The sequence below is a fragment of the Pseudophryne corroboree genome, chromosome 5 (genome assembly GCF_028390025.1).
Source record: "Pseudophryne corroboree isolate aPseCor3 chromosome 5, aPseCor3.hap2, whole genome shotgun sequence".
Lineage (NCBI taxonomy): Eukaryota > Metazoa > Chordata > Amphibia > Anura > Myobatrachidae > Pseudophryne > Pseudophryne corroboree.
The window spans coordinates 656,365,476-656,387,811 of NC_086448.1; the positions used below are offsets into that span (position 1 = coordinate 656,365,476).

A 22,336-nucleotide genomic window follows, 5' to 3' on the forward strand; every position below is an offset into this window, starting at 1 on the left:
ATGGCCATATTGAGAATCCGAGGCTGCAAAGGTGTCAAACATATAAAACATGACTAAAGTATGCCGGCCGGACCATCTAGCAGAAACCCCACGGCCAACCACCCACGAGGTACCCACAGAGCGTGTGGAATGATCTGTAATGGAGACCGGAGGCTCCCTATCGGAAGCCACATAGGCCTGTCTGATAGATGAATACAGCGTGCTAGAGTCTACTTTGAAGCCTTCCACCCTACATTAACTGCATCATACAAAACAAAGAGAGTCCATCTTCTGTAGAGAAGCCGTCCTATCCACGTAAATTCCGAGAGCCCTGGCTACATCCAGGGATCAAGAAGTCTGTGAATCCTCTGGAAGAACCAGTAGCACAATAGGCTGATTTATATGGAAAGCCAAGACCACTTTTGGAAGGAACGACATTCTGGTACAGAGTTCAGCACTATCTGCATGAAAGATCAGGTATGGAGGCAGACAGGCTAGAGCTCCGAGCTCAGTCACTCTCCTGGCTGATGCCACAGCGAGAACCAAAACCACCTTCCAGGAAAGATATATGAACTCAACTGTTTCCAAAGGTTCAAACATAGGGGATTGTACAAATTAAAGAATCAGATCCAGATCCCACAGGGCCGTGGGAGGCACAAAGAAAGGTTGTAGCCTGAGAACCCCCTGTAAAAATGCCTGTAAATCCTGAAGTAAAGCTTATTTTCGTTGGAAAAATATGGAAAGAGCAGAGACCTGCACCTTTAAGGATCTGGAGAAAAAGCAGCAGCCTCGATAATTTGAATGTGGTTGTAGGCATCCCACGCCGTTCACACCAGGTCACATAAGCCTTCCAAATTCTATGGTAATGTTTGGAAGTGACCTCCTTCCTGTCCCTAAGCATAGTAGGGATGACTGCTGATGGAATACCCTTATGTCTAAGGATGGCCTTTTTTAACAGCCACGCCATCACATGAAGCTGCTTTAAGTCTGGATAGACTAAAGGACCCTGATTTAGTAGATCCTCTCACATTGGTAGGGGCCACGGATAGTCTACTAGCAAGAGAGGGAGGCTGAAATATCAGGTCCTGCGGGGCCAATCCGGAGCAACAAGTTGCATCAAAACGTCCTCTCTCTTTATGCGTTATAGAAGGCGAGGCAAGAGAAGGAACGGCGGGAACAGATAGACAAACTGGTATTGCCAGGGTGTCATGAGGGCATCTACTGCCGCTGGATGTCTTGTCCGTGAGCAGTAAAGCGTCAGACTGTGATTTTGTCTGGAGGCCGTGAGGTAGACCTCACCATCGAACTAACTGTTGAAACACCTGGGGATAGAGAGCCCACTCTCCTGGGTGCACGTCCTGACAACTTAGATAGTCTGCTTCCCAATTGTCCATGCCTGAGATGAAGATTGCTGAGATGGCCGCGGGGTATACTTCTGCCCACAGAAGGATACGTCTTACTTTTCATTGCCGCCATGCTGCGCGTGCTGTCCTGTTGGTTTATGTGCGCTACTGCCGTTGCGTTGTCCGACTGGACTCTGATGGCCTGACCCCGCAACAGGGATTGTGCGAGTTGCAAGGCATAAAATATTGCCCTTCGCTCAAGACAATTGATGGGCAAAGTCTATTCTGGAGACCAGTGACCTAATAACTGGTTGTCCAGTCACCCCACCCCAATCCCCTCAAACTGGCATCGGTGGTGAGTATTGTCCAAACCCACACACCGAACCTCCTGTCCTCCAACAGGTGAGTAGAATTCAGCCACCAGGAGAGAGAGACGAGTTCTGGGGACAGCGTATACTTATTGATGTAAGAACAAGTGTGATTGTGGCAACTTAGAGAGAAGATCCCGCTGAAAAGGCCTAGAGTGAAAACAGCCGTACCGAATGGCCTCAAAGGCCGCCACCACCTTCCCAAGCAGGCGAATGCAAAGGTGCACTGACGCTCTTCGATGTTGTAGAGCCAGCCATTCCATCTCCTGAATGGAATGTGCTTTGTCCAGTGGGAGGAAGACTTTCTGAAGCACAGTGTCCAGAATCATCCTGAGAAATCGAAGTCTCTGTGTTGACTGCAGATGTGATTTCTGAAAGTTCAGGATCCATACGTGTTTTATTAGGAGACTGTCACTGCGACGTCCTGTAACAATCTGTCCCTGGAATGAGAATTTATAAGAATATCGTCCAGATAGGGGGACAATCACCAACCCTTGTGCACGAAGGAGAGTCATCATAACAGCCATGAGCTTCGTGAACACCCGTGGAGCTGACGACAGGCCAAAGGACAAGGCCCCATTTGGTGAGGTGGCCAGATGGGTATGTGTAGACATACCGAGGACACCAAGAACTCGTTCACATCTAGTCCCACGACAGAATGAGGAGATTCCATTTTGAACATGAATACTCTCAAGAAGGGATTGAGAGCCTTCAGGTTCAGAATAGGCCTGACCGAGCCGTCCAGCTTCGGTACCACAAACAAACTGGGGTAGAACCCCTGTTTGAACTGGTGTGAGAGAACCTGAACCAAAACTCTGACGGACAGAAGTTTGTTGATAGCCTCCTGTTACACAACCTGCCTGTCTCTGGAAACTGGCAAACCAGTGGTGAAAAATCGAGGAGGTGGTTGGAGTAAAAAGTCTATCTTGTAACCCTGAGTGATAAGGCCCCAAACCCAATCGTCCAGACAGAACTACATCCACACTTCATTGAGTTCTCGTAGACATGCTTCCAACCTGGGGTTCCCCAGGTGGGAAGGAAGCATGTCATGCAGTGGGTTTGGTGGCAGACTTATTGTCCTGATGTGTAGCCAGTTGCGGTTCTGCCGTGACCTCTGGAGTAGGATCTGCAAGTAGCAGTGGGAGCCGATGGGATGTAAATGGACTTACTTCCTGTTGCCTGGGAAACCGAATTAGCCAGCTCTGGGCCAAACAGCACCTCCCCAGCAAAAGGAAGAGCCTCCGTTGCTCTATTTAATTCAGCACCATCATGCCACTGTCACAATGCTCTGCGAGCCAACACCGCTAAGGCAGAAGTCCTGGATCCTAGGGTACATATGTCTTTGGATGCCTCTACCAGGTAGGCAGCTACCTGTTCTACTAGAGGAAAGAGAGCCTCCGCTGGGAGACCCTCGTGTAGACCTGAAGATAACTGTTCAATCCAAGCTTTGACCGCCTTGTTGACCCATAATCCTACCAAAGTGAGATGAAGGAGTACACCCGCTGCTATGTAAATAGACTTGAGAGTGGTTTCCAATTTTCTATCCGACGGTTCTTTTAGGGCGGCAGCCCCTGGAACTGGTAGAAGTGTCATTTTAGACAGTCGAGACACCGAAGGATCGACTGTAGGGGGAGTTTCCCACAATTTTCTGCTATCTACCGGAAAAGGGTAAGAGGATTGCAACCTGCGAGACACCTGGAAAATTTTATCCAGATGTTTCCATGCTGTGGCCATGTGTGAATCAAGTTCCTGAGATACTGGAAATGTAAAGGCCACTCTCTGTTTCTTTACAAAAAAGAACGACTGTAAAGGAGGTTGGTCATTCTCTTCTATCTTTAGTACCAGATGGACTGCTAAAATAAGCACCTCGATTCCCTGGGACACAGTTTCCAGCTGCTCCAGGGCCTGTTCTCTTCTGGGAATTCTTCCTCCTCTAGCTGAGGCATTATCCTCATCCTCCGATCCTTCTGACTGTAATAGTGCAGGCAGAAGTCTCTTTCTTGAGACCTGGGGAAGGTCCCCCTGATTAGATGCTCCTGACTGAACCATAGCTCTGGTAAGCCCTTCCACTGATTTAGCCAGGGACCATGCCCAAGCAGGTTCAGGGTCTGGCAAAGGGGAAGACTGTTGATTTCTGGAAGCCTCTCTCTTTGCGAGCGGCTGCCAGCTCAGCCAATAGGTGTGACATCACATCTGTGAGTTGCACTGTCCATAGAGGATTTTCGGGTGCTTGTGGAGATATACGAGACTGTTGCTGTATCTCACATGCATCACAAAACAAGGAACTATCAGACTGTGTGAATTTACATGTAAAAACCTTCTGAGAAGCCTTAGAGGCTGCCCCTTTTTTGAATGTTGTTCACAATGAATCACGACATTACACAGCCCACAGAAAGAGTAAGACAGAAATGTGATATAGAAGTAGAAGGGAGGGCAGTGAGGGACAGGGTAAGCACACTGGCCCTAATGAGCGCTGAGAAGTAGCTATAGTGGTAGGCACAATATCAAAAGTGACTTGGCAAGTGAAACAAAGACACTGTGCATTAACTGTTCTCACTCCCCAACTAAAAACGCCATTGTACCACTCGCTGATCCTGGGGCAGGCAGTGCTGTCTCAGTGTTCAGCGTAGCCATCAAGTTCCATGCAGCATGTGTTCTTATAAAGATGGCTGCCACACGTGCAGAAGGTAACGCTGGGGCCGCTGAGAGCCAGGAGTAGACACCCGGAGATGAGCTCCGCCCCCTGCTAAATGGTGCATGTTTTAAATGTGCAGCGCACCGCGACTCCCTCGACTCTGTAACCGCCTGTTTATGTTCCTGGCATGTCCGCTATTCGGATGCCAGGATGTACTCGCTCGCTGCAGTTACTGTCCGTCGGCGGTGTGGTTAATGGGTGACCCCAACACGCACTGCACGCATGCGATCAACATCAGAGCCGGTGGTCTCTGCAGCCGGAAGGCCTGGCGCAAGCCACAAGCAGCTGCGACAGGACCCCCCGGCAGCTCCAACCAAGCAGACAGGCATGGCCAGAAGCTGCATGTCTGTCCTCAGTGAGAAACTTCTTCAAATATATAAAAACCAAAACCCATCTAAAAAAAAGCCCTGAGGAGAGGCCCTGAGCGTGACCAGCTCCCTTGGGCACAAGTCTAAGACTGCTTGGAGGAGGGGGGGGGGGGGGGAGAGGAGAGGGATGGGGGCATGAAGGGGGGAGGAGTAATCACACTTCTTAATTTTTAAAGTGCCCAGCTCCTGGGCACCCATCTATACCCCACTGTAAGGATCCTCCAGTGTCCCCTAGTGGATGAAGGAGAAAAACAGTTATTGTACAGTATGTGGTAGTAACTCTAAAACATGTTAGCAAGTGTGCAGGTACTTATCAGTGTACATCTTAACTTCAGAAATCACCTTGGATTGGATTTATAATTACTTAAATCAAACATAAGGACAATGTGTGACAGGCAGTGTCAGGATGTGATTGAAGAAATAAAGACAAAAGCAAAGCTATAAGAAAGTGGATGGTACGGGATGCAGTCAATATATAATGGCCGGAATCCCAAATGCAGGTGAAACACCAATGCCCGGAATCCAGACAAAAGCAGGGTATTCCCAACTCTGTTGGTGGGTCCACGCCATCAACCGAGTGGGAATAGAAACTGTGGCGACTGAAGTGTGCCACCGGCCCAATGCGTGGCGAGCGCAAACAGGATGCCACTGACGGTATAGTGACAGCCTGCATCTCGTCTGCAGGGATATCGTATGTATTTCCAACACCACACATCACTGATGCAGCACTCAATACTTATTACACAAGTTACTAAAAAGGTTGTGTTCAGTTTTTTTTTTTTTAATAAGCAATAAAACGGATGTGTTCCCAACTAAGCCTTGCTAAAATCGCACCAAAGACCACTCTATCTTTGTGCCACAATGCATACAGTGGTGCGCCATGTTATCAGATAATCATAATGTGCAAGTTCTCTCAAAAGATTCTGGTTTGTCTTTATTACATAATAAAGAATACTTTGAAAACTCCAAAAAAAACATAGCAACAGGTAGCAAAATAAAAGTAGCAGAATATTAACATAAAGTGGCAAAGAGTATTAAGACTACTCAACAATGCTATCTACAGTATCCATAAGACTAACAATGTGTTGAATCGTGGAAAAAAAATAGGATTTTAATACCTACCGGTAAATCCTTTTCTCTTAGTCCGTAGAGGATGCTTCAAGAACCATGGGGGTATAGACGGGATCCGCAGGAGACATGGGCACACTATAAGACTTTGAATGGGTGTGAACTGGCTCCTCTATGTCCCTCCTCCAGACTCCAGTTACAGGAACTGTGCCCAGGGAGGAAAATTATTTATTTAATTATTTTAAACTAAGGTGAGATACATACCAGCTCACACCACTAACACGCCGTACAACATGGCATTCAACAACAACGCATGCAGCGGCATGGCCAACAACAGTTACAGATTGACTGAACTCAACGCAACATGAGCGTAACAATAACCAAACTGCAGATACAGCCCGCACTGGAATGGGCGCCCAGCATCCTCTACGGACTAAGAGAAAAGGATTTACCAGTAGGTATTAAAATCCTATTTTCTCATACGTCCTAGAGGATGCTGGGGATGCTTCAAGAACCATGGGATTTATACCAAAGCTCTAGAACGGGCAGGAGAGTGCGGATGACTCTGCAGCACCGATTGACCAAACAAGAGGTTATCCTCAGCCAGGGTATCAAACTTATAAAACTTCGCAAAGGTGTTTGAACCCGACCAAGTAGTAACTCGTCAAAGTTGTAACGCCCAGACTCCCCAGGCAGCCGCCCAGGATGAGCCCACCTTTCTGGTAGAATGGGCTTTCACCGATTTCGCTAACGGCAATCCTACCGTAGAATGAGCCTGCTGAATCGTATTACAAATCCAGCGCGCAATAGTCTGCTTAGAAGCAGGAGCCCCAATCTTGTTGGGAGCCCACAGGACAAACAGAGACACTGTTTTCCTAATCTGAGCCGTTCTGGCGACAGATTTTTAAAGCTCTGACCACATCGAGAGACTTCGATTCCGCCAAGGCGTCAGTAGCCACTGGCACCACAATTGGCTGGTTCACATGAAATGATGAAACCACTTTTGGCAGAAATTGCTGAAGAGTTCTCCATATATATGGAATCCAAACACACTGCTCAGAAAATAAAAATTCCGGACACTCATCACATTAATTCAAAAAAGAGCTGTAAACATACTGGTATCTTCCCCTTCCCCTCATAGCTCTTTGATATAACCTTTATTGAGTTCTCAACTCCGCTAGATTAGCATGGAAAATCAAATATGGGCTTTTGTGAGACAAAGCCGCCAACTCAGACACTCGCCTTCCAGACGCCAAGGCCAACATCATGACCACTTTCCAAGTAAAGAATTTTAACTCAACCTTGCACAAAGGTTCAAACTAATGTGATTGCAAGAATTGCAACACCACATGAAGGTCCCATGGTGCCACTGGGGGCACAAAGGGAGGTTGGATGTGCAGCACGCCTTTTACGAAGGTCTGAACTTCTGGAAGGGAGGCCAATTCTTTTTGAAAAAAGATTGACAAGGCCAAAATCTGTACTTTAATAGAGCATAACTTTAGGCCAGCATCCACACCTGCTCGTAGGAAATGGAGCAAACGCCCCAGGTGAAATTCTTCCGTAGGAGTCTTCTTGGATTCACACCAAGACACACACTTTCTACAATGTAATGCTTTGCCGTTACTTCTTTTCTAGCCTGAAGAAGTGTAGAAATGACTTCACTGGGAATACCCTTTCGGGCTAGGATTTGGCATTCAACCGCCACACCGTCAAACACAGCCGCGGTAAGTCCTAATACACGCACGTCCCCTGTTGTAACAGGTCCTCCCGAAGAGGAAGAGGCCAGGGATCTTCTAAGAGCAACTCCTGAAGATCTGGATACCAGGCCCTTTTTGGCCAATCCGGAACAATGAGGATCGCCTGAACCCTTGTTGTTCTTATCATTTTTATCACCTTTGGAATGAGTGGAAGTGGAGGGAACACATAGACCGACTGAAACACCCACGGTGTCACTAGGGCGTCCACCGCTATCGCTTGAGGGTCCCTTGACCTGGAACAATATCTCTGCAGTTTCTGGTTGAGGCGGGACGCCATCATGTCCACTTGAGGAACTCCCCAACGACTTGTCACTCCTGCAAAGACTTCTTGATGAAGCCCCCACTCTCCTGGATGGAGATCGTGTCTGCTGAGGAAGTCTGCTTCCCAGTTGTCCACTCCTGGAATGAAGACCGCTGACAGAGCACTGGCATGTCTTTTCGCCCAGCGAAGAATCTTCGTGGCCTCGGCCATCGCCGCTCTGCTCTTTGTTCCGGCTTGGCGGTTTATGTACGCCACTGCTGTCACGTTGTCTGACTGAATCAAGACAGGCAGACCTCGAAGAAGATGTTCTGCTTGCAGTATGCCGTTGTAGATGGCTCTTAATTCCAGAATGTTTATGTGTAGACAAGCTTCCTGGCTTGACCACTTCCCCTGAAAGTTTCTTCCCTGTGTGACTGCTCCCCAGCCTCGGAGGCTTGCATCTGTGGTCACCAGGATCCAATCCTGAATCCCGAACCTGCGTCCCTCCAGAAGGTGAGAACTGTGCAGCCACCACAGATGGGAAATTCTGGTCCTAGGAGATAGTACTATTTTCCGGTGCATGTCCAGGTGAGACCCGGACCACTGGTCCAGCAGGTTCCATTGAAACACCCTGGCATGGAACCTGCCATACGGAATGGCCTCGTAGGCCGCCACCATCTCCCCAGCAACCGTGTGCAGTGAAGAACTGACACCTTTGTCGGTTTCAGAATCTGTTTTACCATGTGCTGTATATCAAGAGCTTTTTCCTTTTCCTTTTCACTGGAATTCACTCTCTGCAATTCTGTATCCAGAATCATACCCAGGAACGACAGCCGTGTCTTTGGATCCAACTGTGATTTTGGCAAATTTAGGAGCCAACCGTGTTGTTGCAGAATCGTCAATGAAAGGCCAACATTCTTCAACAATTGTTCTTTTGACCTCGCCTTTATGAGGAGATCGTCCAAGTACGGGATAATTGTGATTCTCTGCTTGCGCAGGAGAACCATCATTTCCGCCATTACTTTGGTGAAAATCCTCGGAGCCGTGGACAGACCAAACCAAATTGGTAATGACAATCCTGCACAGCAAATCTCAGGTAAGCCTGATGTGGAGGATATATGGGGACATGTAAGTAGGCATCTTTTATGTCGACCGACACCATAAAATCCCCCTCCTCCAGACTGGAGATAACTGCTCGTAGAGACTCCATCTTGAACTTTAATTTTTTCAGAAAGAAATTGAGGGATTTTAGGTTTAGAATCGGTCTGACTGAGCCATCCGGCTTCGGGACCACGAACAGGCTTGAATAAAAACCTTATCCCTGTTGAGACGGGGGTACCATGACAATCGCTTGATTTTGACACAACTTTAGTATCGCAGCGCTTACTATCTCCCTTTCTGGAAGAGAAGCTGGCAAAGCCGATTTGAAAAATCGGCGAGGGGGCACGTCTTGAAACTCTAACTTGTACTCCTGGGTTACTATGTCAACTATCCAAGGATCCAGGTCCGAGTGCCCCCAGACCTGACTGAAGAGTTTGAGACGTGCCCCCACTGGTGCGGATTCCCGCACAGGAGCCCCAGAGTCATGCAGTGGATTTGGTAGAAGCCAGAGAGGACTTCTGCTCCTGGGAACTTGCCACAGCCTGTGACCTTTTTCCCCCTTCCTCTCGCCCCCGCAGCAAGGAAGGAGGACCCACGACCTTTTTTGAATTTATTGGGCCGAAAGGACTGCATCTGATAGTGAGGCGATTTCTTCTGCTGTGCAGGAACATAAGATAAAAATTAAGACTTACCCACAGTGGCCGTAGACACCAGGTCAGTGAGGCAGTCACCAAACAAGACCTTACCGTTAAACGGTAGAGACTCCTTGCTGAGACTGCCATGGCATTGGCCCTTGATCCCAAAAGGCCAATATCCCTTACAGCTTCTTTTAAATATGTGCAGCGTCCCTGATGTGACCCAAAGTCAAAAGCACACTATCCCTGTCTAGGGTATCTACCTCAGATGACAAGTTGTCTGCCCACTTTTCAATAGCGATACTCACCCATGCCGAAGCAACGGCAGGCCTGAGTAGCGACCCTGTAGTGACATAAATGGATTTTAGGTTATTTGTCCTGCTTACGATTCACAGGATCCTTTAGGGCTGCCGTGTCAGGGGACGGAAGCGCCACCTTTTTGGATAGACGCGATAAAGCTTTGTCTACCGTGGGGATTGACTCCCACCTTTCCCTGTCCCCAGAGGGGAACGGATATGCCACTGGAATTCTTTTGGGAACCTGAATCTTTTTGTCAGGATTTTCCCAAGCCTTTTCAAAAAGAGCGTTCAGTTCATGAGAGGGAGGTAACGTTACCTCAGGTTTCTTTCCTTTAAACATACAGACCCTAGTATCAGGAACAGCAGGGTCTTCAGTGATATGTAATACGTCTTTTATCACCACAATCATGTACTGAATACTCTTAGCCAGTTTTGGATGTAATCTGGCATCACTATAGTCAACACTGGAATCATAGTCCGTGTCGGTATCTGTATCTGCTATCTGGGTAAATGCACGTTTCTGTGACCCCGAAGGGGTCTGGGCCTGTGACAAAGCACCTTCCATGGATTTCCTCCATGTCTGGTTCCTAGACTCAGATTTATCAAATCTCTTAGTCAACTTAGTCACATTTGCGTTTAAAACACTCAACATATTCACTCAATCATCTGTCGGAAGTACCGACGCGGTCACTCTCACAGTATTTTCTGTCCCCACTCCAGCCTACTCCTGGGAAGAGCATTCAGCCTCAGACATGTCGACACACACGTACCGACACCCACAACCACACTGGGGCTATAGGAGACAGACCCACAATAAAGCCTGCAAGAGAGAGACAGAGAGAGTTCTGCCAGCTCACACCCAGCGCCTATCCCGGTACTGAGGCCAGTAAAATAACTGCCCAGACCTGTTAACGCTTTATATATATACAAATCAGCACCAAATTATTTGTGCCCCTCCCCCCCCTCCCGTTTTGCACCCTGTTACTTGTACAGCAGTGTGGATGTCAGGGCCAGCGTGTCTGCAGCTTCTGAGGAGAGAAAATGGCGCTGGTCAGAGTTGTGTGGGCTAAGCCCCGCCCACTACATGGCGCGCTTCAGTCCCGCTTAAAAATATGTTTATACTGCCGGGGGTCCCTTAACTAGTGCCTGGGGCACTGTTATAACTCATGCCAGTCTGATTTGAGGTGTTCATGCTGCCCAGGGCGCCCCCCCTGCACCCTTCACACTGCAGTGCTGTGTTATGTGTGGGAGCATGGCGCGCAGCGCGGCCACTACACGGTACCTCTTCTGCCGTCACTGAAGTCTTCTGATCTTCTCATACTCACCCGGCTTCTATCTTCTGGCTTTGTGAGGGGGGTGGCGGTGCGGTTCCGGGAACAAGCAGCTAGGCGTACCGTAGTGATCGAACCCTTTGGAGCTAATGGTGTCCAGTAGCCTAAGAAGCAGAGCCCTCGAACCCTTAAGAAGTAGGTCTGCTTCTCTCCCCTCACTCCCACGAAGCAGGGAGCCTGTAGCCAGCAGGTGTCCCTGAAAATAACAAACCTAATAAAGTATTTTTCAGAGAAACTCTGGAGAGCTCCTCAGTGTGCATCCAGTCTCACTGGGCACAGAATCTAACTGGAGTCTGGAGGAGGGGCATAGAGGGAGGAGCCAGTTCACACCCAAAGTCTTATAGTGTGCCCATGTCTCCTGCGGATCCCGTCTATACCCCCATGGTTCTTGAAGCATCCCCAGCATCCTCTAGGACGTATGAGAAACGAGATTTATTGTAAGAACTTACCGTTGTTAAATCTGTGAGGCACACTGGGCTCCACAAGGATTAACATCGAGGTGTAGAGTAGGATCTTGATCCGAGGCACCAACAGGCTTAAAGCTTTGACTGTTCCCAAGATGCACAGCGCCGCCTCCTCTATAACCCCGCCTACGTGCACCGTAGCTCAGTTTCGTTAACCAGTCCAATGCAGTAGCAGGTACCAGAAACGACAATCGTGAGAAGCCACATACACCACACACTCACTACAAGAGAGGGTGTCAGCGGCTAATGCCATACCAACCCAAAGAAGCCAACTGCGTCAGGGTGGGCACCTTGTGGAAACCAGTGTACCTCGCAGAAAGAGATTTAACAACGGTAAGTTCTTACCATACATCTCGTTTTCTGTTGCGGGGTACACTGGGCTCCACAAGGATTAATATCGGGGATGTCCTAAAGCAGTTCCTTATGGGAGGGGACGCACTGTAGCGGGCACAAGAATCCAGCGTCCAAAGGAAGCATCCTGGGAGGCGGAAGTATCGAAGGCATAGAACCTTATGAACGTGTTCACTGAGGACCATGTAGCCGCCTTACACAAATTGTTCAAGGGTTGCACCACGGCGGGCCGCCCAAGAAGGTTCAACAGACCGAGAATAATGGGCTTTGATGGTAGCAGGAGCTGGAAGGCCAGCCTGTACATAAGCATGTGCAATCACCAATCTAATCCATCTGGCTAAAGTCTTCTTGTTAGCAGGCCAGCCACGTTTGTGAAAACTAAAGAGAGAATCAGATTTCCGAATGGAGGAGGTTCTCTTCACATTAGATACAGAGAGCCCGTACCACATCCAAAGACCGCTCTTTAGATGACAACTCAGGAGAATTAAAGGCCGGAACCACAATCTCCTGGTTAAAGTGGAAGGAAGACACCACCTTGGGTAAATAACCCGGAGGCGTTCTAAGAACTGCCGGTCACTGTGAAAAATCAGATAGGGGGACTTACAGGATAAAGCACCCAAGTCCCAGACCCTTCTAGCTGAAGCGATATTCAGCAAAAACAAAATCTTAAGGGAAAGCCACTTAAGGTCTGCAGACGCAAGAGGTTCAAACGGAGACTCTTGCAAGGCCTCCAAAACCACCAACAGATCCCAAGGGGCCACAGGTGGTACATAAGGAGGCTGAATCCGCAACACGCCCCGAGTGAAGGTATGATCATCAAGTAGGGCAGCAATCTTTCTTTGAAACCAAACCGAGAAGGCAGAAATGTGAACCTTGAGGGAGGCCAGATGAAGGCCTAAGTCCAGGCCTTGTTGCAGGAAGGCCAACAGTTTGACCATACTAAACTCGAAAAACGTCATGATTATGAGACGCGCACCAAGTAAGCATTCCAGACCCTATGGTAAAAATCCGAGCAGAAGCCAGCTTACAGGCCTTCAACATAGTTTAAACGAAGGCCTCAGAAAAACCTTTGGCCCTCAAGACGGAAGCTTCTAGAGCCATGCCAAGTCCTGGTAAACACAAGGGCCCTGAACGAGGAGGTCTGGTCGTTGTGGAAGTAGAAGGGGACGATCTAGCGAGAGGCCCTGCAGATCGTAGAACCAGTGCCGTCTGGGCCACGCTGGAGCGATCAGAAGTAGGTTTCCTCCTTCTTGCTTGAACTTCCGTATTACTCTGGGCAGGAGTGACACCGGAGTGAACACATACGGCAGGCAAAAGTGCAATGGAATTGCCAGAACGTCCACGAAAGCTGCTTGAGGATCCCTTGTCCTTGCTCCGAAGGCCGTAACCTTGTGATTGTGTCGAGACGCCATCAGGTCCAAATCTGGAAGGCCCCACTTGTCCACGAGAAGTTGAAAGACCTCCGGATGGAGGCTCCACTCCCCGACGATTACGTCCTGACGATTGAGAAAGTCCACTTTCCAGTTTAGGACTCTCGGAATGAACATTGCGGATATGGCCGACAGATGGCGTTCTGCCCACTAAAGAATCCGTGATAATTCCCTCATTGCCATGCGGCTTCGAATGCCGCCTTGATGATTGATGTACGCCACCGTGGTGGCATTGTCCGATTGTACTTGAACAGGTACGTTCTGTATCAAATACTGGGCAAGGGTCAGTGCATTGAACATCGCCCGCAGTTCCAGAATGTTTATTGGGAGTAGAGACTCCTCCTCGGTTCACTGACCCTGAAGGGAGTGTTGTTCCAACACCGCGCTCCAACCTCTCAGACTGGCATCCGTCGTCAGCAGGACAGAGTTGGATATCCAAAAGGGACGACCCCTGCTCAATCGATGGTCCTGAAGCCACCAGTTCAGTGACAGGCGGACCTCTGGAGACAAGGAGATCATTTGAGATCTGATCCGGTGAGGCAGGCCATCCCACTTGGCAAGAATTAACTTCTGCAGAGGGCTAGAATGGAATTGAGCATACTCCACCATGTCGAAAGTCGACACCATGAGACCTAGCACTTGCATTGCCGAATGTATCAACACTTGCGGACAAGATAGGAAGCATCGAATCCTGTCCTGAAGCTTCTGGACTTTCTCCTGAAACAAGAACAACTGCTGGTTGTGCGTGTCCAATAACGCTACCAGGTGCACCATGCTCCGAGCAGGAACCAGGGAAGATTTTTTCCAGTTGACTAGCAACCCGTGGGCTGTCATGAACTGGACAGTCAGATCTAGATGACGCAGGAAAATTTCTGGGGAATTTGCCAGGATCAACAAATCGTCCAGGTACGGCAGGATCCTGACCCCTTGACGTTGGAGTACAGCCGTCATTACCGCCATTACTTTGGTGAAAACTCGCGGAGCCGTTGTCAACCCAAAAGGTAACGCCCGAAATTGGTAATGAAGGTTGCCCTCCGCAAACCTCAGGTACTGCCGATGTGACATTGCGTTAGGAAAATGCAGGTAGGCATTCTGTATGTCCAGGGAGAAAATATAGTCCCCAGGCTCCAAGGTCAGAACAATAGAGCATAGAGTTTCCATACGAAACCTGGAGACCCTCACATACTTGTTCAAGGACTTGAGATTGAGATTGGGCCGCGAGGACCTGTTCGGTTTCGGGACTAGAAACAGCGGTGAATAGAACCCTTGCCTCTCTGAGCCAGAGGCACCTGTACTACCACTCCTGTGGTAAGGAGGCATTGTACCACCGAATAAAGAGTGTTTGCATTCACCGGGTCCAAAGGGACATCTGTCAGGCAAAATTGATGAGGGGGACGTTTCTTGAAGGATACGGCGTAACCTCGAGTGACGACATCCCTTACCCAGGCACCGGAAGTAGTCTTCAACCATTCTCGGGCAAAACCTAGAAACCGGCCCCCCACCTTGGGATCCCCCAGGGGGAGGCCCGCCCCGGAATGAAGATTGCTGACAGCGCCACCGCGTGCTTCTCTGCCCAGAGGATGATTCTTGTTACCTCTGACATTGCAGCTCTGCACTTCTTTCTGCTTTGTCGGTTTATGTAGGCCACTGTAGTTACATTGTCTGACTGAACCTGAATGGCCTGATCTTTTAGAAGACGTGTCACTTGCAATAGACCGTTGTACACGGCCCTCAGTTCCAGAATGTTTATCGGAAGGATGGATTCCAGACTTGACCACCTTCCTTGGAAGTTTTCCCCCTGGGTGATTGCTCCAATTCTGAATCCCGAACCTGTGGCCCTCTAGTAGGTGAAAAGTTTGCAGCCACAAGAGGAGCGATATTCTGGCTTTCGGTGACAGATGTATCCTCTGGTGGATGTGAAGATGAGATCCCGACCATTTGTCCAGGAGATCCAGTTGGAAAGACCGTGCATGAAATCTTCCGTACTGTAGAGCCTCGTAGGAGGCAACCATCTTCCCTAGAAGGCGAATGCACTGATGAACAGATACCCGGGCTGGCTTCAGGACATCCCGGACCATCGTTTGTATCACCAACGCTTTCTCCTCCGGCAGAAACACCCTCTGTACTTACGTGTCAAGGATCTCCTTGTCGGCTCCAGATTCGACTTTGGAAGATTCAGGATCCATCCATGATCCTGGAGTAGTTGAGTTGAGATAGCAATGCTCTGCAACACCTTCTCCCTAGAAGATGCTTTTATCAGCAGATCGTCCAGATAAGGAATTATGTTTACACCATGCTTGCAAAGGAGTAGCATCATCTTCGCCATGACCTTGGTGAACACTCTTGGTGCCGTGGAGAGGCCATACGGCAGTGCCTGGAACTGATAGTGATAGTCTAGCAGCGCAAATCTGAGATAAGCCTGGTGAGGCGGCCAGATCGGGATGTGAAGGTACGCATCCTTGATATCCAGGGATACCAGAAATACCCCCTCCTCCAGACCTGAGATCACCGCTCTCAGAGACTCCATCTTGAATTTGAATTCCCCCAAGTAGGGGTTCAATGACTTTAGGTTCAATATCGGTCATACCGAACCGTCCAGTTTCGGTACCACAAACAGGTTTGAAAAATAACCTTTGTGTTGTAGGTGAGGTGGAACTGGAACAATGACATTTGACCTTAGCAATTTTTGAATGGCTTCCAGTAGGATAGCACTTCCTGTCAGCGAAGTTGGCAATCCTGATTTGAAGAATCTATGAGTTGGGAGTTCTTGAAACTCCGGTCTGTACCCCTGGGTAACAATATCCTGTACCCAGAGATCCAGGCATGAGGACGCCCAGACATGACTGAAATTTCTTAAGTTTTGCTCCCACCTGCCCGATCTCCAGGCTGGGAAGTCCACCGTCATGCCGAGGACTTTGAGGAAGCAGAACCAGGTTTCTATTCCTGGGGACCTGTGGGTGCAGGATTTGGGGATTTCCCCCGACAACTTCTAAAGAAAGTGGAGGAAGATTTGGACTTTTTAACTTTAGCGGTCCAAAAGGACTGCATTGCAGACACAGGATATGATTTCCTAGTCGTGGTGTAGCAGAGGGAAGAAAAGTTGACTTACCCGCAGTTGCCGTGGAGATCCACGCATCTAACGCTTTCCCAAACAGAGCCTGATCTGTGAAGGGTAGGTTCTCCACACTTTTCTTGGCATCCGCAGACCATTGGCGCAGCCAGAGTCCTCTGCTTGCCGAGACAGCCATGGAAGAAGCTCTTGCGTTCAGATGTCCAAGGTCTTTCATGGCTTCCACCATGCAGAATCCTGTATGTGACATAAAAACAATTCAATGTCTATCCATAGAATCTAACTCCTCTAGTAAAGTGCCTGACCACTCTACTATGGCATTAGAAATCCATGCACAAGCAATAGTGGGTCTTAAAGCTACGCCATTTGCTGTGTATAAAGATTTGAGCGTAGTCTCAATCTTGCGGTCAGCCGGCTCTTTTAAAGCGGTGGACCCAGGGACAGGTAAAACCACTTTCTTAGACAATCCAGAAACAGAAGCGTCTACTACCGGCGGGTTTTCCCACTTTTTCCTATCCTCCTCAGGGAAAGGTAAAGCAATGAGAACCCTTTTAGGGATCTGGAATGTTTTCTCGCGGTTTTCCCAGGATTTTTAAAAAAATCCGTTTAACTCCTTAGAAGCAGGGAATGTAAGGGAGGATTTCTCAGGGTCAGTAAAGTAAGCATGCTCAGGTACCTTAATCAGTAATGTGTAAAATGTCCCTAATAGCCTCAATCATGAGTTGCACCCCCTTAGCAAGGGATGCCTCACCCCCCAGGATATCCCCCTCACCGTCTCCTGTATCAGAGTCGGTATCCATGTGACTTGCATTATTTGGGCAAGAGCACGCTTTTTAGGATATATATCAGGCAGTGGCGTGCGGTGAGGTCAGTGGCTGGTGAGGCACTGCAGCCATGTCCGTCTAATCCCGCCGATGACCCCTACCGCCGCTGAGCCAATGCCCGCGACTGCCCCTGAGCCAATGCCCACTACCCCCACCACCGCCTTACAATTCGCCCACACATCAACTGCCCTGGCACTCCACCACTATTTCACATCTCAGTCCGATGCCGCCACTGCCGCCAATGCCCGCAGCCTGCCTGCTCATTAAACTTGTGATGAGCAGGCGGCTAATATATTGTAAATTTTTATAGAAAAAAATAAATTACTGTTTGGGACTGGGGAGGGAGTGGGAGGAGATCATGAATGCAATTTTGTTGTCCAGTGTTTCCATTAACTTAATAGCACCATGGGTGTGGCGCTATTAAGTTAATGGAAGTCCTGGACAACAAAATAGCCAGCAGTGGGTGACAGGGAGAGGGTGACGCTAGATAGAGGGTGAACAGCTGTGGATGACAGAGTGGGTGACGCCAAGGAGAGGGTGACAGGAAGAGCGTGATGCCAGGGAGAAGGTGACAGAAGGAGCGTGATGCCAGGGAGAGGGTGGCAGCAGTGGATGATGCCAGGTAGTGGTTGACGGGGAGGATGACGCCAGGGAGAGGGTGGCAGCAGTGGGTGACAGGGAGTAATGCCAGAGAAAGGGTGATTGCAGGGAGAGGACACCATGGAGAGGGTGACGCCAGGGAGAGGGTGACAGCAGTGGATGATGCCAGGGAGAGGGTGACACCAGGGAGAGGGTGGCAGCAGTGGATAATGCCAGGGAGAGGGTGACGGGGAGGGTGACGCCAGGGAGAGGGTGACGCCAGGGAGAGGGTGGCAGCAGTGGATAATGCTAGGGAGAGGGTGACGGGGAGGGAGACTCCAGGGAGAGGGTGACGGGGAGGGTGACGCCAGGGAGAGGGTGGCAGCAGTGGGAGACAGGGAGTAATGCCAGGGAGGAGGGTGATTGCAGGGAGAGGGTGACGACAGAAAGAAGGTGATGCCAAGGAGAGGGTGATGGGGAGGGTGATGCCAGGGAGAGGGTGGCAGCAGTGGATAATGCCAGGGAGAGGGTGACGGGGTGGATGACGCCAGGGAGAGGGTGACGGGGAGGGTGACGCCAGGGAGAGGGTGACGGGGAGGGTGACGCCAGGGAGAGGGTGGCAGCAGTGGGAGACAGGGAGTAATGCCAGGGAGAGGGTGATTGCAGGGAGAGGGTGACGGGGAGGGAGACTCCAGGGAGAGGGTGACAGCAGTGGCAGACAGGGAGTAATGCCAGGGAGAGGGTGATTGCAGGGAGAGGGTGAAGACAGAAAGAGGGTGATGCCAGGGAGAGGGTGATGGGGAGGGTGATGCCAGGGAGAGGGTGACGGGGAGGGTGACGCCAGGGAGAGGGTGGCAGCAGTGAGAGACAGGGAGTAATGCCAGGGAGAGGGTGATTGCAGGGAGAGGGTGATGGGGAGGGTGATTCTAGGGAGAGGGTGACGGGGAGGGTGATGCCAGGGAGAGGGTGGCAGCAGTGGGAGACAGGGAGTAACGCCAGGGAGAGGCTGATTGCAGGGAGAGGGCGCCAGGGAGAGGGTGACGACGGAAAGAGGGTGATGCCATGAAGAGGGTGACGGGGAGGGTGATGCCAGGGAGAGGGTGGCAGCAGTGGATAATGCTAGGGAGAGGGTGACGGGGAGGGTGACGCCAGGGAGAGGGTGACGCCAGGGAGAGGGTCGCAGCAGTGGGAGTAACGCCAGGGAGAGGGTGATTGCAGGGAGAGGGTGACGGGGAGGGAGACTCCAGGGAGAGGGTGACGGGGAGGGTGACGCCAGGGAGAGGGTGGCAGCAGTGGGAGACAGGGAGTAATGCCAGGGAGGAGGGTGATTGCAGGGAGAGGGTGACGACAGAAAGAAGGTGATGCCAAGGAGAGGGTGATGGGGAGGGTGATGCCAGGGAGAGGGTGGCAGCAGTGGATAATGCCAGGGAGAGGGTGACGGGGTGGATGACGCCAGGGAGAGGGTGACGGGGAGGGTGACGCCAGGGAGAGGGTGACGGGGAGGGTGACGCCAGGGAGAGGGTGGCAGCAGTGGGAGACAGGGAGTAATGCCAGGGAGAGGGTGATTGCAGGGAGAGGGTGACGGGGAGGGAGACTCCAGGGAGAGGGTGACAGCAGTGGGAGACAGGGAGTAATGCCAGGGAGAGGGTGATTGCAGGGAGAGGGTGATTGCAGGGAGAGGGTGATGCCAGGGAGAGGGTGACGGGGAGGGTGATGCCAGGGAGAGGGTGACTGGGAGGGTGACGCCAGGGAGAGGGTGGCAGCAGTGAGAGACAGGGAGTAATGCCAGGGAGAGGGTGATTGCAGGGAGAGGGTGATGGGGAGGGTGATTCTAGGGAGAGGGTGACGGGGAGGGTGATGCCAGGGAGAGGGTGGCAGCAGTGGGAGACAGGGAGTAACGCCAGGGAGAGGCTGATTGCAGGGAGAGGGTGACGACGGAAAGAGGGTGATGCCAGGAAGAGGGTGACGGGGAGGGTGATGCGAGGGAGAGGGTGGCAGCAGTGGGAGACAGGGCGTAACGCCAGGGAGAGGGTGATTGCAGGGAGAGAGTAACGGGGAGGGTGACGCCAGGGAGAGGGTGGCAGCAGTGGGAGACAGGGAGTAATGCCAGGGAGAGGGTGATGACAGGAAGAGGGTGACATTAGTGGGTGACAGGGAGAGGGTGATGACAGGAAGAGGGTGACATTAGTGGGTGACAAGGAGAGGGTGATCAGCATTGCCCTGCAGCCTTGAGGGCTTGTAACAGTAGTTGGACACCTTCCTGGTAGCAGACCAGACTATCCTGCTACCATTAACTTCAATCTAGTTCCACTGCCCGCCTGAGCACTACCCCTGTCGAGGTCTCCAAATGGTCAGGCCAGACATGCAGGGAGCAGTGGTCACTATTCTGTTCCCTACCCCCCCCCCTCTCCCGCTGCTGCTATTTTTATTACCGGTGCTAACAAACATCTCTTCCCCCCCCCCCCCCCCCGCTCCGTCTATTGCCGGTGATTACACCCCCCATCGCCCGCTCCCATCCCCACCCCCCCTCTCGCTACGGATCTCTGACACTCACCGAGGCCGGCGCTGTCCAGGGGCCACCTGTAGTCGGGACAGCTGTGACTGTAATCCCTTGGTGAGCCCGTGCCGCGGTTGAGAGTCATCCGGCATAGGAGGGGGTGAGTCAGCCCGATCAGCTGCGGCAGCGGGTCTCCAAGAGTAAGGAACTGGGGTGCAGTGAGGGGGAAGGTGGCTGGGAGGGCAGCTGATGTGGAGAGGGGATGTCACGATACCCACAGCCGCCACCAGTACCATGCAAAAGGATGTCCGGCGCCCAATCACCTCCTCCACAGTGACAGGGGGCGTGCTTTCATATGGGCTGAAAGCACGCCCCTGTCAAAGAGGCACTTCTAGTAGTGCCGCTTACAGGGTTTTTTTTAAATGGGATTTTACTCCCCGCTCCTTGGCCCCGCCCCCTACTTCCGGACCGTTTACATTGTCAGCGGGAGGCACCGACAGCGGTGCCTCCTATACACTTTTAACACGAAAAAAAATGATTAAAATAATACACATATACTTATGACACAAAGTCTGTGTCATAAGTATCTTCTTTGTATTATTTTAAGCATTAATGACAGGGGAGGCACTGCCTCCCCTGCCTCCCCTGACTGCACGTCCCTGATATCAGGGGTTTTGGATGAGGTAGCGGGAGCAGAATACGACAAAACCTCTATAGATCTTTTCAAAACCTGTGTTTAAGTCTCATTATGAGCTATCCTAGATGCAATCTGGGAAATCATTCCCTTAAAAGAAGCCACCCATGGGGTTTCGAATTCAGAAGGCTGAGACTGTATATTGCATTTCTGAGTACATGGAATAGACTCCTCTGGAGAGGACACACACTCTGCAGCACAAGATACAGAGTCCCTAGACATGGTAATGTGAGATACAGTGGGGCAAAAAAGTATTTGGACAGCTACCGATTGTGCAAGTTGACCCACTTAAAAAGATGAGAGAGGTCTGTAATTTCCATCATAGGTACACTTCAACTGTGAGAGACAGAATCTGCAAAAAAACAAAACAGGAAATCACACTGTTTGATTTTTAAACAATTTACTTGTATATTCTTGTGGAAAATAAATATTTGGACACCTGCCAAGCAGCAAGATTTCTGGCTCTCACAGACCTGTTACTTCTTCTTTAAGATCTTCTATCCTCCACTCGTTACCTGTATTAATGGCACCTGTTTGGACTGGTTATCTGTATAAAAGACACCTGTCCACACCCTCAAACAGTCAGACTGCTACCTCTCCACCATGCCCAAGACCAGAGAGCTGTCTATGGACATCAGGGACAAACTTGTAGAGCTGCACAAGGATGAGATGAGCTACTCAACAATAGGCAAGCAGCTTGATGAGAAGAGATCAATTGTTGGCGCAATTATAAAAAAATGGAAGAAATACAAGATCACTGACAATCTCTCTCGACCTGGGACTCCATGCAAGATCTCACCTCGTGGGGTATCAATGATCTTGAGAACGGTGAGGAATCAGCCCAGAACTACACGGGGGGACCTGGTCAATGACCTCAAGAGAGCTGGGACCACAGTCACAAAGGTTATCCTTAGTAACATACTACGTTGTCATGGATTGAAATCCTGCAGTGCCCAAAAGGTCCCCCTGCTTAAGCCAGCACATGTCCAGGCCCATCTAAAGTTTGCCAGTGACCATCTGGATGATCCAGAGGAGGATTGAGAGAATATAATGTGGTCAGATGAGAGCAAAATCAAACTTTTTGGTATAAACTCCACTCGCCGTGTTTGGAGGGAGAAGAATGATGAATGGCATCCCAAGAACACCATACCCACTGTGAAGCATGGGGGTGGAAACATCATGCTTTGGGGCTGCTTTTCTGCAAAGGGGACAGGACAACTGATCCATATTAAGGAGAGGATG

The 22,336-nt window shown here is 50.4% G+C and overlaps 1 protein-coding gene across 1 annotated transcript in view; it reads right to left on the reverse strand.

The window, feature by feature from the left end:
- PRKDC (protein kinase, DNA-activated, catalytic subunit) overlaps positions 1 to 22,336 on the reverse strand; it is an 836,940-nt gene that overhangs the window by 371,946 nt on the left and 442,658 nt on the right. The gene's annotated exons all lie outside the window — the stretch shown is intronic.